At 43.7% G+C, this 18,835-nt stretch overlaps 1 protein-coding gene and 1 non-coding gene across 7 annotated transcripts in view; both read right to left on the minus strand.

Annotated features, from left to right (window-relative positions):
• Positions 1-18,835, minus strand: part of pam (peptidylglycine alpha-amidating monooxygenase) — a 351,236-nt gene that overhangs the window by 254,873 nt on the left and 77,528 nt on the right. The window lies entirely within an intron of this gene.
• Positions 6,147-6,304, minus strand: LOC119970808. The gene has a single exon (XR_005461678.1). It is a non-coding gene; the product is annotated as a U1 spliceosomal RNA (small nuclear RNA).

Genomic DNA, 18,835 nt, shown 5'->3' on the forward strand with positions numbered 1-18,835 from the left:
AACAGACTCCCGTCTACATAGATTGAAAACAGGTTGAAGTCCGAGAAAAGACCCCTCTAGCACCCTGCTAGTTACAGTTCGCCAGCCAGAGAAGGACCCATTTCTCCCAACCCTCTTCTTTTTGTCAGTCAGCCAATCCTCAATCTAATCTAGTATTTTACTCCCAACCCCCTGCAGTCGCACCTTCTGGATCAGTCTTTTATACAGCACCTTGTCAAACGCCTTCTGGAAGTCAAGGTATGCATCCACAGGTTTCCTGTTATCCACCTTGCTGGTTACATCTTCAAAGAACTCAAGCAAATTTGTCAAGCATGACTTACCCTTTATAAAACCATGCTGGCAATGGTAGGTTGAGCTTTGTCTTTCTAAATGTTCAGTCATCGCCTCCTTAATGATTGATTCCAGCAACTTCCCCACCACAGAGATAAAGCTAAACTGGTCTATAGTTTCCTACATTTTGCCCCTCTCCCTTTTTGAATAGGGGCGTCACATTAGCGTCTTTCCAATCCACTGGAACCTTTCCAGATATACGGTGTCGTTAAACCTAAACTCAACTGCGGAAGTTGTCGAGTTTATAAGTTTGATGAAAACTGATTCACGCAATGGTGGTGGGTCCACATTACCATGATACAGTGCTGCCGCACAAATATCTACTGCATCATTCAATGGAACGTTGGTGAATAGGCTAACAATGTCAAATGAGCACATGAAAACGCCATTGGTATGGATATGCAAGCCCTGTGTGGTCTTCGCAAACGTGAAGAAATCCTTCCTCGTGTATGTAGAAATCTTGCTCATGACTGGTTGCAACAATTCACCCAATTTTGTTGTGCAGTACCGCCGGTCATCGATAAAGTAGAGCGTAAAGGGACATCACTTGTGTGTGTATTGGGTAGACTATACATATGTGGGTGCAGCGAGCCATGACACACACAATTCTTATTCATCTAAACAAGTTTGTTCTGAGTTTATTTCCTAAAAGTACTTTGGTTAATGAATAACACTTTTCCACAATAACGGCATGCCTGATTCTCAATAAACTGATGTTGCATTGTTTAAGAAAGATTGCCTGTTCAACATTTTTTTTCCTTTGCATTGGTCAAACAGTGAAACATCCTGCATTTTAAAGTCGACTGCAGTATAACGGGGGAGATTCTCCGACCCCAGCGCCGGGCTGGAGAATCATCGCAACCACGCCACGATGTCCCAAAGCCGGCACGCAATTCTCCGAAGTGCGGAGAATCGGCGCCATTTACGTGGCATGTTTGACGCGGCGCCAGCTCCTGGAATCGGCGTGGATACAACAGAGTCCCGCTGGCGGCGTTCACCCCTGGTCGCTGCCGGTGGGAACTCTGCGCGAAGGGCCGGGGGGACGGGGCCTCCAATGGGGTCTGGCCCGCAATCAGGCCCACCGATCGGCGGGCCGGCCTCGCTCACTCCTCCCTCCCCCCCCCAAACCACGGGCCTACTTTGTTGCGCGGCCAGCCCCGGTATGCCATGTTGAGTCGGGGCCGGCACGCAGAAGAAGTCCCCCGCACATGCGCAGGTTGGCGCGTGAGGGAGGCTGGAGCGGCGTGAACCTCTCCAGTGCCGTGCTGGCTCCCTGTGGGGGACAGAATCGGTCATCCTCGTGACCGCTTTGCGCCGTCGTGTAACGCGACGGCGTTCACAACGGCGAGAAGACTTGGGCTCCATTTTGGAGAATCGTCGCCAACATCTCACTGCATAAAGAAAAAAGTGTCTTGTGAACTTTTTTAATGCAACATAGAATTCTGTAATCTCTATAATGCTGGAGGTGAAAAGTCATCGACTGCTTTCAAGGCACAAGTTTAAACATCTCACTTCACAAACTAATGAACAGGACAGAATCTACCTCACTAACTTCAGGAGTTTCCAGTTTTGACATCTTCATTTACACCCTTTGTAGCCACTGTTTTCAAGTGTTCCAGAGGAAAAAATAACTTCTGCATCAGACTCCGAATCCGCTTCTCTTCACCACCACTCACTGCCCGTCAGGCCTGCAGCAGAGCATACCCTCTCTATAGGATGATTGACAGTACCGCCATGCTGTTGCCTGCCTCATTATTGAGTGAGGCACTTTCTGTGCTGAGATGCTCTCCTCCTGGCTTAGGCCATATTGGAGGAGCTGGAAGCCCAGGGGAGGCAGACATCAGGAAAATAAATTAAAATAATCGAAGTCCCTTGTCCAAAAGGTACAAATTTCTCATCCCTGTCAAAACTCCCTTCGTCTCCTTCTTGTAATGGCATGCAGGCGTGTTATCACCCCAAATACCTTCAAACAAAAATTATTTTCTTTCTTCAGTAACTGAAATATTTAATTTACAGAATATGGGGTTTGAACAACATTTTAAAAATTCAAAAGATTACATTTCCCAATAATATTCTTCAAAAATTGAATTGTCTTGTGATTTTTAATTTCTTCATTAAAATCTTTTAAGGCCTCAGCAAAAATCCTGAGATCAGACTTGGTATTTTTTCCAGAGTTGTGACTCCCAGCTGAATATTTATCATAGTCTAAGTCAGATGTACAGTAGATTGTCTGAATATATTTGTTTAATAATAATAATCTTTATTGTCACAAGTAGGCTTACACTAACACTACAATGAAGTTACTGTGAAAATCCCCTAGTCACCACATTCCGGTGCCTGTTCGGGTACACGGAGGGAGTATTCAGAATGTCCAAATTACCTAACAGCACGTCTTCAGGACTTGTGGGAGGAAACCAGATCACCCGGAGGAAATCCATGCAGACACGGGGAGAACATGCAGACCCTGCACAGACAGAAACCCAAGCCAGGAATCGAGACCTGGGACCCTGGCGCAGTGAAGCTACAGGGCTAACCACTGTGCTACCGTGCTAACCACTGTGCGACCGTGACACTCCTAGCTTTAGCTTCTCGAAATTCTGGTTGCGTTATTTTTCAAAGTTGCATTCTCCACGTGCAATTTCAAAATATTATTCAGGTACAACTTCAGACAGCACTATTGTAAACTGGACAAATGGCTAATCTTTGTACGTGAGGCATGACAATGAATGCTGGAAACCCATTCACTCCATGGTGTACCCCACTGTCAGGTTTAATACTGCCCTCACCCAATATCTATTCATGCACTTCCCAGTTAAGTCAAGGACCAGTGATCAGGAGCAGGAACCATGGTTAATTTAGTTCCCTATTCCAGTGATGACTTTATGCGCTACTAATTTAGATGATTCAGAGGTTTGGGAGTAAACCTGAAACCTTGCTAATCAAATTGCTCATGATTGTGCTGGCAGTATGCACGTAATAATTGAGCCACCAGAGGTGCCTATGAAAAACTTTGATTTTAAGCAGTTTAAAGTTTTTATTTAATCTTTTCTTTTCTAATAATTCTTACCAAGAGCAATAACCCTCAATGCCATAAAACTGTCTTTAAATATTAAATGTCAGCATGATTCATTTTATCCAAATACCTTTTACAGAAAATAAGCTGTGTCAGATGGTACCTTATTGGTTCTACTGTATAAAGTCAGCCTTGAGATATGAAATGGAAAAGGACAATTGATTTGTGAAAAATGTGAGGAATTTAGATATAGTTCTGTCAATAATACGGGATGACGAATACTATTCATTGCCAAACATTTGCAGATAATTAATTCTATTTAGTTTTTCCTGGAGCCTTCAGTTGAGATTATGTAGAAAATGACACAAAACCATTGATTTCCTCCTCCACACCTGTTGAGAAAAATTGAAGGTGAGCTTTAATGGCTAGGCTTATAAATATTACAACTGAAATGCATGTTCATCATCTGCGGAATCCACTCAAAGGAATATTATTTTGCTACAAGAATGTAGAGAGATAAGCACAACTTTGCCCTTTAAATCATAACTCTCACTTGAACATAATGCACAAATAGTTTTCAGTGGCTCCATCATCTATTATATTAAATGTCTTGCATTTCCTATAAAGGTGCAAGCTTTCTAATAATAATAATCTTTATTAGTGTCACAAGTAGGCTTACATTAGCACTGCAATGAAGTTACTGTAAAAATCCGCACTCCGGCACCTGTTCGGATACACGGAGGGAGAATTTAGAATTCACCTAACAAGCACGTCTTTCTGGACTTGTGGAAAGAAGCCAGAGCAGCCAGAAGAAACCCACGCAGACACGGGGAGAATGTGCTCACATTTCCTAACTGAGAAACAGCAGGACAGACCTGCTGGTAATGAATGTTTCAAGATAAGATTAGAAATGATGAAATGAGATAGATAAGTTCTTAATTAATAAGAGGATCAACGGTTATGGGGAGAAGGCAGGAGATTAGGGATGAGAAACATATCAGCCATGATTGAATGGCGGAGCAGACTTGATGGGCCAAATGGCCTAATTCTGCTCCTATATCTTATGGTCTTAATTTGACATAAATTTTGCTTTTCTGCTAATTTAAGAGACAACAGCCAATTATTTAAAATTATTTAATATTTCTGCTGAGGTGGGAGAAATTCATTACAAATGTATTTACCATTCATATATCACCATCACCAACAGAATTTCTAAAACCGCAAGTCATTTCAAAGGATAATTTTTTTAAATCACAGCGTACAAGTCGACCTGTGAAGCTTCAAAAAAACTCTTCCAAAAACAGGGACCAACTTATGCACCGAATATAAAATCTGTCCAGCCAAGTAGCAGCAGCAAAGAATGCAAAGCTCTCCATGGGGAGGCGCTGGAATTATGTGTAACACTTGTGTGATAAAGCCAAAGTCTCCTCTTTTTGGGGAGGTGGAATATTTTCAATATTCCACCATATTTGATAAATCTAATTTGATGGCTTGGAATAAACACTGGTGCCAAAAGAAAATAAATCACTTTCCATCCATCTAACTGCACACAAAGGAAAGATATACTGAACATATATCAACTTCTCCTGTGAAAAATTACTCTCCTCCCTCTTTATTACAAACCACTGCAAGAAAAACATTGGGGACCGTTGATCTGTATTTGACAAATTGACACAATTGTAACTCCACAAAATCCATGCTCCTGCCTTCAAATCAAAATTGTGCATTGTCAAAATAAAAATTATTAATTCATTACCTCATTTCGTACATACACCAAAACCCAACTCCAATCACCTTGAACACGCTTTTACTGTTCATCGGTCCTCAAGTTTAATTAATGACAACATCCCGGAAAAACTATTGCAGGTTGCGTTAATCTTCACACCACATTTATAAAATTTACACAAGCCACTCATGAAATCCACTGGGTGATTTTAAAGTTCAGCTTGTGGCCTGATCAATATGCATGAAGACACCAGCAAGGCCAGATGGTTAAAAGCTCTAACTCTGTATCAGGCTAAGGACTGTGGGAGGTGGGAGCAGCAAGGCTGCAGTGAGGAATAGGCACAGGAATCAATTGGACAGTGGCTGTTGCTATGCCTTGAACAGACAGTGATTGAACACAGGCCCCTATGTCGTGCGCTTAAGAGAAATACGACCCCTGAGAGTCACGACTCCTTGGGCATTTGTGACAAAAAGACAGCGATTGATTAGAGATTGTCCTGTTAGGTACATGTCGGGAAGCATGATCAGTGGAAAGATCTGTACAAGGAGAGAGAAATGAACCTATGGAACGATAGCCTGCAGGAGTAACCTTCTTAAAAAACAGCACCCTGGTTCCAGGCTCAGAGGACAATGGATTCCAACAAGAGGGAAACTGATCAATTCACTTCTTAATAGGCAGTATTTAGGTCCAAGCTATGAGTTTTGATACCTTTTGGAGAACAGAGTTTTGATACGTAGTATCGAGTGGTAACCTGGTAAAGGAGGTTGTTGTACGATAATTTGTGAGTTTGAGTGTTTTGTCTGGAACGTTAGTTGACTCAAGTTTGAAGTGCAACAACATGCAGCAGTAAGAAAACTGTTAATAACCAGGGCAAAGAAATGAACATACATTTTATTTAAATTCTTAACATTGTTTCAATAAATAATTTATTTTGTAAACCATCGTTTTACAGCATTTTATTAAAATGATACTTTCCAACCTGTCATAATCTGGGTAGACTGACAAAATGTACTAGCAGAAAGGGGCATGAAGGTCAACTCATATGCTGAGTATAGGTCAAAACATACATTGTAACATCAAATACAATTGGGTCGTCTTCTCCACCACAAATTTTGCAATGGAGTATCCCGCATTTGGGGACGTCGCAGGTGTCAGCACACCCGAAGTGCAAGGGCTAGCCTCGACCTGAGAGAACTACCTTCTTGGTCATGGTTTCACCCCTGCCAGGTAAGTCTTATACACCACAATCTCGGGCAACCAATGGCATTTTTAAGTATTAAGCTTTTTTATTAAATCAACTAATGTTTCCAGAATTATGATCAACATCCTTGCATTTTAATTATTTATTTTGAATTTTGAGAAATTCCAGCTAAGGTCCCATGTTAGCATTGTCTGCAAAGCAAAACAACAACAACATTCCTGCTTAATTCGTTAGTTCTCAAAATAGTGTATTTTTTCATCTTCAATTCCTGTTCTCTCTATTCAGCAGTCATATATTTACATTGTTGTCTATTTCTTCCACATTTTCCCTCACCACCTGAAGAATCTGTCCAGGCAGCTCCTCTTTTTTGATTTCCAATTTGTACACAGATCACACCTAACCCTTTACAACTCAATTACATTACATACTGCACACTTTTAATAGGCAGGGCACAGAGCAAGATAAAACAAATATAGGTTTGGTTGGAGTTGGGGTCTTGTCCATGTGGAGAGAGTCTGTTCCGAAGATGCTAAAAGGAGAATGTGGATAAAATAAATTGGAGGAGGGAGCAGATGAAATGACTCAGGATCTGGATGTAGATACCCTTTTGTACCCCTGGTAGATGGCATTCCGATGATATTGTCTTGGACTAAGAGCCCCACCACTGATGTGTCTGATAATCACAATATATGTAGATGCGAGAGAAGCTTGCAGAAAGGTAGGGATGCTGTATGACAAAGTCAAAACTGGAGTGAGAGCGATGCAACAAGACTGGGAGAGAGCACGGCAATCTCAAGGATGGGAAAAGGAGGGACTATGATGAGGCTCTGGGTCAGAAGGCATTTAACAGAACTAGAAAGAGAACAGAACAAGGTTCAAGGGTCAAACGGTGGAGTGAAAAAGGCAAGGAATGTTGCTGGTGTTGGAGCAGAGTAGAGCTCGGTTTTGTTGTACAAGCATCAAAACCAGGATAAAGACAGAGTGCATAAAATGCCATGGTTAAACATTCATGTCGGAAGGATTGGGAACTAAAATTAGTTGACACCAACAGTCCAATCAGTAATATTAGGAGTTCGATACAACATCCTAATTGTAAGTTTATCAGTACCGACTAATCCTCTCATGGTACTTCTCGCAGACATATATTGAAAGCTCTTCTTCCTAGTGTTTCTGTGGTTCTTTCTTTTGTTTCCCTCTATCTTTCTTTGACATCTGCTCACACTCTATCACTAAGATCAGTATCTCTTTGAACTGGCTACTACAATCTGTCAGAAACAGACTGAACCATGGAACAAGTGAAGGAGAAAGTGATGGATTAGTCTTTGACAAGGGTGAGGCGGTGGGGGTTATATTTTATTCACTTACGGATGTGGCCGTCACTGGTTAGCCCAGCATTTATTGCCCATCCCTAGTTGCCCTTCAGAAGGTGGGTGGTGGTGAGTTGCCTTCTTTGAACTGCTGCAGTCCTCGAGGTGTAGGTACACCCACTGTGCTGTTCGGGAGGGAGTTCCAGGATGTTGCCCCAGCGACAGTGAAGAACGGCGATATATTTCCAAGTCAGGGTAGTGAGTGACTTGGAGGGGATCCTCCAGGTGGTGGTGTTCCCAGGTATCTGCTGCTCTTGTCCTTCTAGGTGGTAGTGGTCGTGAGTTTAGAAGGTGCTGAATAAGGAACTGTGGCGAGTTACTGCAGTGTATCTTGTAGATGGTACACAAGGATGTCACTGTTCGTCGGTGATGGAGGGTTTGAATGTTTGTGAAAGGGAAAGCAATCAAGGGGGCTGCTTTGTCCTGGATGGTTTCGAGCTTCTTCAGTCTTGTTGGAGCTGCACTCATCCAGGCAGGTGGAGAGTATTGCATTACACTCCTGACTTGTGCCTTGTAGATGGTGGACAGGCTTTAGGGGGAGGGGGGATCAGGAGGTGAGTTACTCGTTGTAGGATTCCTGTCTTTGATCAGACCTGGTAGCCACAGTATTAATATGGCTAATCCAATTCAGTTTCTGATCAATGGTAATCCTCAGGATGTTGATTGTGGGTGATTCAGAAATGGTAATGCCATTGAATGTCAAGGGCAAGGGTGAGATCCTCATTGCCTGGCACTTGTGTGGCGTGAATGTAACTTGCCACTTGTCAGCCCAAGCCTGGATCTTGTCCAGGTCTTGCTACATTTGGACATACACTGCTCCATTATCTGAGGATAATATAGTATAATGTACTATATTATGTATTAATATTGCATTTAGTATTTACAATTGTATATCATGTATTTCGTGTAAATATTGTACATATGTTTTACATCATATTAGACCATGTGTGCCTTCTTCAGTTTTCTTGCAGTTTTCTACAAGTCTCTTTCATTGTAAGAAAGCCATGGATAGCCACAAACATTCCCTCAAGGGTGCATTTGATGATGAAATCTCAAGTTTCACGTGTAATTATTCAGAATAGATGTGCATCAAAAAAATTTAAATAAACCTCTGCTAGGACAACAAATTGTCAAGTAATAAAATTAAATGTCATTGGATCTAATCCATTTTTTTTTGCCTAGCATGTGTCATGGTATTGACTTGTCTTTATCATAATTAATTGAGAAAAATATGCCCCATGTTATTTATTTATTTATAAATTTAGAATAGCCAATTTTTTTTTCCAATTAAGGGGCAATTTAACATGGCCAATCCACCTAACCTGCACATCTTTGGGTTGTGGGGGTGAAACCCACATAGACATCGGGAGAATGTGCAAACTCCACACGGACAATGACCCAGGGCGGGGATTCAAACCCAGGTCCTCAGTGCCGTAGTAGTCCCAGTGCTAACCACTGCGCCACAGGCCGCCTGCCCCATGTTATTTTGATACAAGTCATCTGATAATTATAATCCTGTAAATTAAACAAGCTCAAAATCACAGAACTGATGGCTATACCAGTTGCAAATATGGACAGGTCTCAGAGTTAAAATGTGAAGACTCGTCAAAAAAGGGTAAAAATGGCAGGAGATCCCAGACCCGTGTTATGCTCCTCGTGCGCAATGTGGGAGTTCAGGGACGCGGCCGATGCCCCTGACTTCTTCATGTGCAGGAAGTGTATCCAGCTGCAGCTCCTGTTAGACCGCATGACGGCTCTGGAGTTGCGGATGGACTCACTTTGGAGCATCCGCGATGCTGAGGAGATCGTGGATAGCACGTTCAGTGAGTTGGTCACACCGCAGATTAGGATTGGTGACGGAGACAGGGAATGGGTGACCAAAAGGCAGAGAAAAAGCAGGAACGCAGTGCAGGTGTCCCCTGCGGTCATCTCCCTCCAAAACAGGTATACCGTTTTGGATACTGTTGGGGGAGATGACTCACCAGGGGAAGGCAGTAGTAGCCAGGCTCATGGCACCGTGGCTAGCTCTGCTGCACAGAAGGGCGGGAAAAAGACTGGCAGGGCTATAGTCATAGGGGATTCAATTGTAAGGGGAGTAGACAGGCGTTTCTGTGGTCGAAAACGAGACTCCCGAATGGTATGTTGCCTACCGGGTGCTCGGGTCAGGGATGTCTCTGATCGGCTGCAGGACACACTGAAGGGGGAGGGTGAACAGCCAGTTGTCGTGGAGCATATACGCACCAACGATATAGGTAAAAAAAGGGATGAGGTCCTACAATCAGAATTTAGGGAGTTAGGAGATAAGTTAAAAAGTAGGACCTCAAAGGTAGTAATCTCAGGATTGCTACCAGTGCCACGGGACAGTCAGAATAGAAATTCAAGAATAGTCAGAATGAATACGTGGCTTGAGAGATGGTGCAGGAGGGAGGGGTTCAGATTTTTGGGACATTGGAACCGGTTCTGGGGGCGGTGGGACCATTACAAACCGGATGGTCTACACCTGGGCAGGACTGGAACCAATGTCCTAGGGGGTGCTTTTGCTAACACTGTTGGGGAGGTTTTAAACTAATGTGGCAGGGGGATGGGAACCAGATTAGGAAGTTAGAGGTCAGTAAAGAAGCAGCAACTAAAGCCACTAAGGTACGAGACAATAAACTCAATGTGACTAAGGGGAAGAGTAGACAGGGAAGAGATGATGAACGCAAAGGTGGTCTGAGGTGCATTTGTTTTAATGCGAGAAGTGTAGCAGGTAAGGCAGATGAATTTAGGGCTTGGATTTGTACCTGGGAATATGATGCTATTGGTATTACTGAGACTTGGTTGAGGGAAGGGCAGGACTGGCAACTAAATATCCCAGGGTATAGATGCTTCAGGAGGGATAGAAAGGGAGGTAAAAGGGGTGGAGGAGTTGCATTACTCGTCAGAGATTATATCACAGCTGTGATTAAGGAGGGCACGATGGAGGATTCGAGCACTGAGGCAATATGGGTGGAGCTGAGAAATAGGAAGGGTGCAGTAACATTGTTGGGACTTTACTACAGGCCTCCCAAAAGCGAGCATGAAGTAGAGGTACAAATATGCAGACAGATTATAGAAAAATGTAGGAGCAATAGGGTGGTTGTGATGGGAGATTTTAACTTCCCCAACATTGAATGGGATTCGTGTAGTGTTGGAGGCGTAGATGGAGCAGAGTTTGTAAGGAGCATCCAGGAGAGTTTTTTAGAGCAGTATGTAAATAGTCCAACTCTGGAAGGGGCCATACTGGACCTGGTATTGGGGAATGATCGCGGCCAGGTGGTTGATGTTTCAGTCGGTGATAACTTTGGGAATAGCGATCACAATTCCGTAAGTTTTAGAATACTCATGGACAAGGACAAGAGGGGTCCGAAAAGAAGAGTACTAAATTGGGGAAAGGCAGAGTATAACAAAATTCGGCAGGAGCTATGGAATGTGGATTGGGAGCAGCTGTTTAAGGGTAAATCCACATTTGAAATGTGGAAGTCTTTTAAGGAAAGGTTGATTAGAGTGCAGGACAGACATATTCCTGTGAAAATGAAAGACAGAAATGGCAAGATTAGGGAACCATGGATGACGGGTGAAATTGTGAGACTAGCTAAGATGAAAAAGGAAGCATACGTAGGATCGAGACAACTCAAAATTGATGAAGCTTTGAAGGAATATTGTGAAAGTAGGACGAATCTCAAACGCGCAATAAAGAGGGCTAAAAGGGTCATGAAATATCTTTGGCTAACAGGGTTAAGGAAAATCCCAAAGCATTTTATTCGTATGTAAGGAGCAAGAGGGTAACTAGAGAAAGGATTGGCCCACTTAAAGACAAAAGAGGGAATTTATGCGTCGACTCCGAGGAAATGGGTGAGATTCTTAATGAGTACTTTGCATCGGTATTCACAAAGGAGAGGGACAAAACAGATGTTGAGGCTAGGGATGGATGTTTAAATACTCTCGGTCAAGTTGTCATATGGAAGGGGGAAGTTTTGGGTATTCTAAAAGACATTAAGGTGGACAAGTCCCCAGGACCGGATGGGATCTATCCCAGGTTACTGAGGGAAGCGAGGGTCGAAATAGCTGGGGCCTTTGTAGCATCCTTGAGCACGGGTGAGGTCCCGGAGGACTGGAGAATTGCTAATGTTGTCCCTTTGTTTAAGAAGGGTAGCAGGGATAATCCATGGAATTATAGACCTGTGAGCTTGACGTCAGTGGTAGGCAATCTATTCACATCTGGAAGAAAATAGACTTATCAGTGATAGGCAGCATGGTTTTGTGCAGGGAAGGTCATGTCTTACAAACCTAATAGAATTCTTTGAGGAAGTGACAAAGTTAATTGATGAGGGATGGGCTGTAGATGTCATATACATGGACTTTAGTAAAGCGTTTGATAAGGTTTCCCATGGCAGGTTGATGGAAAAAGTGAAGTCGTATGGGGTTCAGGGTGTACTAGCTAGATGGATAAAGAACTGGCTGGGCAACAGGAGACAGAGAGTAGTGGTGGAAGGGAGTGTCTCAAAATGGAGAAGGGTGACTAGTGGTGTTCCACAGGGATCCGTGCTCGGACCACTGTTGTTTGTGATCTACATAAATGACCTGGAGGAAGGTATAGGTGGTCTGATTAGCAAGTTTGCAGATGATACTAAGATTGGTGGAGTTGCAGATAGCGAGGAGGATTGTCAGAGAATACAAGAAAATATAGGTAGATTGGAGAGTTGGGCAGAGAAATGGCAGATGGAGTTCAATCCAGGCAAATGCGAGGTGATGCATTTTGGAAGATCAAATTCAAGAGCGGACTATGTGGTCAATGGAAGGGTCTTGGGGAAAATTGATGTGCAGAGAGATCTGGGAGTTCAGGTCCACTGTACCCTGAAGGTGGCAACGCAGGTTGATAGAGTGGTCAAGAAGGCATACAGCATGCTTGCCTTCATCGGATGGGGTATTGAGTACAAGAGTTGGCAGGTCATGTTACAGTTGTATAGGACTTTGGTTCGGCCACATTTGGAATACTGCGTGCAGTTCTGGTCGCCACATTACCAGAAGGATGTGGATGCCTTGGAGAGGGTGCAGAGGAGGTTCACCAGGATGTTGCCTGGCATGGAGGGTGCTAGCTATGAAGAAAGGTTGAGTAAACTAGGATTGTTTTCGTTGGAAAGATGGAGGTTGAGGGGGGGGGGGACCTGATTGAGGTCTACAAAATTATGAGAGGTGTGGACAGGGTGGACAGCAACAAGCTTTTCCCAAGAGTGGGGGTGTCAGCTACAAGGGGTCACGATTTCAAGGTGAGAGGGGGAAAGTTTAAGGGAGATGTGTGTGGAAAGTTTTTTACGCAGAGGGTGGTGGGTGCCTGGAACGCTTTACCAGCGGAGGTGGTAGAGGCGGGCACGATAGCATCATTTAAGAAGCATCTAGACAGGTATATGAATGGGCGGTAACAGAGGGAAGTAGACCTTGGAAAATAGGGGACAGGTTTAGATAAAGGATCTGGATCGGCGCAGGCTGGGAGGGCCGAAGGGCCTGTTCCTGTGCTGTAATTTTCTTTGTTCTTTGAGTCTGGGAACAGTACAGTAGACCTTGATTCCTTCTAAATATTATAAATGGGGTATTAAAAGACACAGGATTGTCAAATCAGATTTTAAAATATAATGTTAGGTATTGTTGTTACATGCAAAATTATTTGATTTATTCACTTTCTTTTCACTTTTTAGTCCCATTTTTTTACTTTATTTTAATTAATTCATGGGATGCGACTGTCGCTCGTTAGACCAGCATTTATTGCACTTCACTAATTATCCTCGAGATTGAAATTGTTTCATTCTCTTTGTTTTCTTGCTTGGTGCCCATTGTCAGTCTCCAATTAATTCTATAAGTTGAGAATCTGGTCTCTATATCTATTTCTATATCTATATAGAAAATCTATTTCTATAGGTTGAGGGGATAGTTTAGCACAGGGCTAAATAGCTGGCTTTAAAAGCAGACCAAGGCAGGCCAGCAGCGCAGGTTCAATTCCCGTGACAGCCTCCCTGAACAGGCGCCGGAATGTGGTGACTCGGGGCTTTTCACAGTAACTTCATTTGAAGCCTACTTGTGACAATAAGTGATTTTCATTTCATTTCAATTTCAACTGTTTCAAATGAATGTAAACAGAGTTTTAAGATCAGTAAAAAGAACAAGTGCATTTTAGAATAGCTCGAGTCGTCAATTTGGACTCAAAACATTAACTGCTTCCCTCAGCTCCACAGAACCTCTCTCCACCTGTTGAGCTTTTCTAGCGATGTGTTTTTAAATTAGAATCACAGAAGTTGCTTTGTGTCTCCCTTAGTATAAAATGGAATACATCCTCTTCGTGATAGAAAACAGCACAGGAACAGGCCATTCAGTCCTCAAACCTGTGCCGATCATGTGTCCTATCTGGACCAAATGCATATATCCTTCTATACCCCGTCTGTTCATGTGTCTATTCAGATAAATCTTAAAGGTCGCTAATGTATCTGCCTCAACCACCTCACTTGGCAGTGCATTCCAGGCCACCACCACCCTCCATGTAAGAAACTCCCCCCACACATCTCCACTGAACCTATTCCTCCTCACCTTAAACTCGTGCCCCCTTGTAATTACCATTTCCACCCTGGGAAAAAGCCTCTAACTGTTCACCCTATCTATACCCCTATACCCCTCAATATTTATTTTTCAGGTCACCCCTCTCTAGGGAGAACAATCCCAGTTTATTCAATCTCTCCTCATAGTTAATACCCTCCATACCAGGCAACATCCTGGTAAACCTTTTCTGTACTCTCTCCAAAGCCTCCACGTCCTTCTGGAACTGTGGTGACCACATTGGATGCAGTATTCAAAATATGGCCTCACCAATGTTCTGTAAACTGTAACATAATTTGTGAGCATTTATAGTCGATACCCCGTCCGATGAGGACAGACATGGCATATGCCTTCTTTACCACCATCTCCACTTGTGCTACCACTTTTAAGGATCTGTGGACCTGCACGCCCAGATCTGTGTGTCTACGCTCCTGATGGATCTGCCATTTATTTTATAGCTCCCACCTGAATTGGATCTATCAAAATGCATCACCTCACATTTGTCCAGGTTAAATTCCATCTGCCATTTCTCTGCCCAATTTTGCAGCCTATTTATATCCTGTTGTATTCTCTGACAATCTTAATCACCATCCGCAACTTCTGCAATCTTTGTATCATCCGCAAACTTGCTAATCAGAAATAGCAAAGCACAGTTAGTATGGTCGCAAGATGCCACACTATGTAAGTGCATTGGACTACTTACAATGTTGATTATACTGTGTGAAGCTGAGTCTAATAACAAAGATATTAACAGAAGTCACACCGGAAATAATTATGTGAACCACAAAAATAACATTTCACGGGGAAGACTTCCATTGTTCATTGTTAATAGTAAACTTACAAATAATTTTTTTATCATTTATTTGATTTTACTCTAACTAGCAAACAGCAGAAACCGTAGGGTCTGAAGGGTCCCAGGTTCGATTCCCAGCTGGGTCACTGTCTGTGTGGAGTCTGCACGTCCTCCCCCTGTGTGCGTGGGTTTCCTCCGGGTTCTCCGGTTTCCTCCCACAGTCCAAAGATGTGCGGGTTAGGTGGATTGGCCATGCTAAATTGCCCGTAGTGTCCTAATAATAAAAGTAAGGTGAAGGGGGGGGGTTGTTGGGTTACGGGTATAGGGTGGATACGTAGGTTTGAGTAGGGTGATCATGGTTCGGCACAACATTGAGGGCCGAAGGGCCTGTTCTGTGCTGTACTGTTCTATGTTCTATGTATACGAAGAAAGCTTGAATATTTCAGGTACTAATGGGTTACCGCAATGCCTACATAAGTGTCACAGAGCACAGGGCTTATTGCGCATCACTTCTCATGTTGACGAATTTCTGACCTCACGTTTCTATGATAAATCAGTAAGCAAAGGCCAGGTATGTCAACACAAACGGAAAATCATCAGATGCGCCTTTGGCCCACTTTTATATAGAAAAGTTGACAGTCCTTAGAGCAAGCTGTCACTATTCTGATTTATTTTGCCGAGCATATATAATGGTATTGACTTGTCTTTGTCATAATTAAAAAGAGATCGAGAAAAACATGCCCCATTTTATTTTGATACAATAACAGTAATATTTAATCACCACTGAGCCAGTTATCTGAAGGACCAAGCCACTCAATTCAAGTGTTACGTTTGAGTTCATTTAGTTACTCCAATTGGCCTTTCAAAGCACATCTCCTCCTGTCAGAAGCAAATTAAAGCTCTGAGTGAAGATTTCAGAGGGAAACAGGCTAGACAATTTCCAAGCAGTATGACCCCGCAGAACATCGTTTCCTTTTAATTTAAATAAATGTCAATGATCATGATGGATTAGCTTTGATTTGTTTCATATGAATTTTCTCACCATAAATCACTTCCTCTACTCAAGCCAATAATATCCTGCGAGCTGCACTGGTGTCAGCCTCACCCTGCCTGTGATGAGGAGAATGGGGTATCAAACTTTAAGGGTCATAATCTCTGGATTACAGCCCGAGGCATGTGGGAATTAGCATACGGATGGGCAAATTAGAGAAGTAGACACGTGGCTAAAGGAGTGGCGTGGAAAGGGGGGGGTTTCATTTCATGGTGTACTAGCATTAGTATCGGAACAGGAGGGATTTTACCATTGGGACGGTCTCCACCTGAACCGATCTGGGACCAGTGTTCTCGCGAAAAGGATACAAATGGTAGTGTCAAGAGGTTTAAACTAACAAGTGGGGAAAAAGGGAAGGGGAAGACTGCTGGAAGTAAAATGGTTAATGTGTAGCAAAGCAGCAGGTTAGCACATGGGAAGGTGGGTTCAACTACATCGAAAGTTATGAAAAAGATAAAGAACTCAGGAGATGTCATCATTGGAGGTGTTAGGATTCAAAAAGAATGTATTAAAACTAGCATAAAGTCACTTTACCTCGCAGCATTTGAAACAAGATAAATGAGTTGAAGGCACAAATCATCACAAATGAGTATGATTTAGTGGCCATTACAGAGACATGGTTGCAGGATGGTCACGACTGGGAGTTAAATATCTAGGGGTATCAGACTATTTGGAAGGACAGGTAGGAAGGTAAGGGTGTAGCACTGATATTTAAGGGTGACATCAGGGCGGTAGTGAGCTGATATAGGTTCTAGAGAGAAAAAGGTTGAATCCATTTGGGTGGAAATTAGAAATACTAAGTAGAAAAGGTCACTGATAGGCATAGTCTACAGGCCACCAAATAATATCATGGTGGGGCGGGCACTGCCACCCAAGCATTGCCTTCTTACAGATCCTTCCATCAGGAAGAAGGTACAGAAGTCTGAAGACCCGCACACCCAGACGTAGGAACAGCTTCTTCCCCACAGCTACAAGACTCCTCAATAACTCTCCTTCGGACTGATCTGTTCCCTGTAAGAACACTATTCACAACACCCTCTGCTGCTCTTGCCCATGTATTTGCTTTGTTCCGCACTGTAACCCCTTGTTCCGCACTGTAACCAATCACTATTTGTTGATGTACCATTTGTCAATGTACTCCGTTGATTATTCTTTTGTCTACTATGTATGTACTGTGTACATTCCCTCGGCCGCAGAAAAATACTTTTCACTGTACTTCGGTACATGACAATAAATCAAATCAAAATAGAGGTCCTGCTTTATAAACTTCTACCTAACTCTCTAAATTCCCGTTGCAGGATCTCACTACTCTTTCTAGCTATGTCATTCGTGCCAATGTCGACAATGATCTCTATCTGATTTCCCTCAAGATTTAGGATGCTTTGTACCCGCTCAGAGACGCCCAGCACCCTGGCACCAGCGAGGCAAACTACCATCCTGGAGTCCTTTTCACGGCCACAGAAGCACGTATCTGACTATTGAATCCACTTCCACTATTGCTCTTCTACGCTTTGTACCCCCCTCTGTGCAGTAGGACTAGTCGTGGTGCCTTCACTTAGGCTACGGCTTACATACTAGATAAGGGTACAGCCATAGCAGACCCCGTGCACTGACTGCCTACTGTGCTAGTGATGCCACACCTTGGGTACTGTGTACAGTTTTGGGCTCCTTACTTGAGAAAATATATACTGGCACTGGAGAGTCTGCAGAGAAGATTCAATAGGTTGATTCCAGAGTTGAGGATTAGCTGATAAGGAGAAAATAAGTAGACTGGGGGCTGGATTCTCCGCAGCCCCACGTCATAATATCGTTTGGCGCGGGGACGGAGAATCCAATTTCATGCCAAAATTGGGCCAGGCATCAGTATTGCGATTCTTTGGGACCCAAAAATCAGCATGTTTGCACGGCTGGGGGCCCATTGCCGGAGGCCCGCCCAGTGATCCTCCGCTCCCGAGCGGCCGAGTTATCGACAGCATGGTTCTAACCACCTATTGTTGTTCGGGAAGCTCGCATGGAGTCTGTGGACTCAGTCCGCGGCCGCCCTGGTGGGGGGCGGGAGGATCGGACACTCGGGGACCTCAGAGGCAGCCGGGGGACAGTTCGGGGTGGTCGGAACTCCAGGCACGCGGCCGATCCAGGGGGGAAGGGGGGGGGGGGGGGGGGAGCACCTACATTTCTCATCTGCCTCCGCGGTCCGAGTCTGCCATGGCACTCACTGGAATTTGTAAGTATGATGAGGGATTTATTAAAACATATTAAATCATGAAGGGAATAGATAGGATAGATACAGGGAGGTTGTTCCCACTGATGGGTGAAACTAGAACTAGGGGGCATAGCCTCAAACGCTATGTAACGGAGTCGAGGAGGAACTTCTTTACCCAGAGGGTCGTGAATCTGCCCATTCGCTGAATTCGCTGCCCAGTGAAGCAGTTGAGGCTACCTCGTTGAATGTTTTTAAGGCAAAGATAGATTTTCGAACAGTAAAGGAATAAAGGGTTACAGTGAGTCCGCGGGTAAGTGAAGCTAAGTCCACAAAAAGATCAGCCATGATTTTATTGAATGGCGGAGCAGGTTCGAGGGGCCAGATGGTCTACTCCTGCTCCTAGTTCTTATGTTCTTAATTCAAAGGCAATGGGTTCATGAAATGGCTGGCATTGAGGTAGTGCCCATTGAGTATGCGGGAAGGCAGGGCATGCCAGCCTACCTGAGGAACCCGCTGAATTATGGTGCCCCTCGTGGCCCTGCCCCCCT

The sequence above is a fragment of the Scyliorhinus canicula genome, chromosome 8, assembly GCF_902713615.1.
Source record: "Scyliorhinus canicula chromosome 8, sScyCan1.1, whole genome shotgun sequence".
In the NCBI taxonomy this organism is placed as follows: Eukaryota; Metazoa; Chordata; class Chondrichthyes; order Carcharhiniformes; family Scyliorhinidae; genus Scyliorhinus; species Scyliorhinus canicula.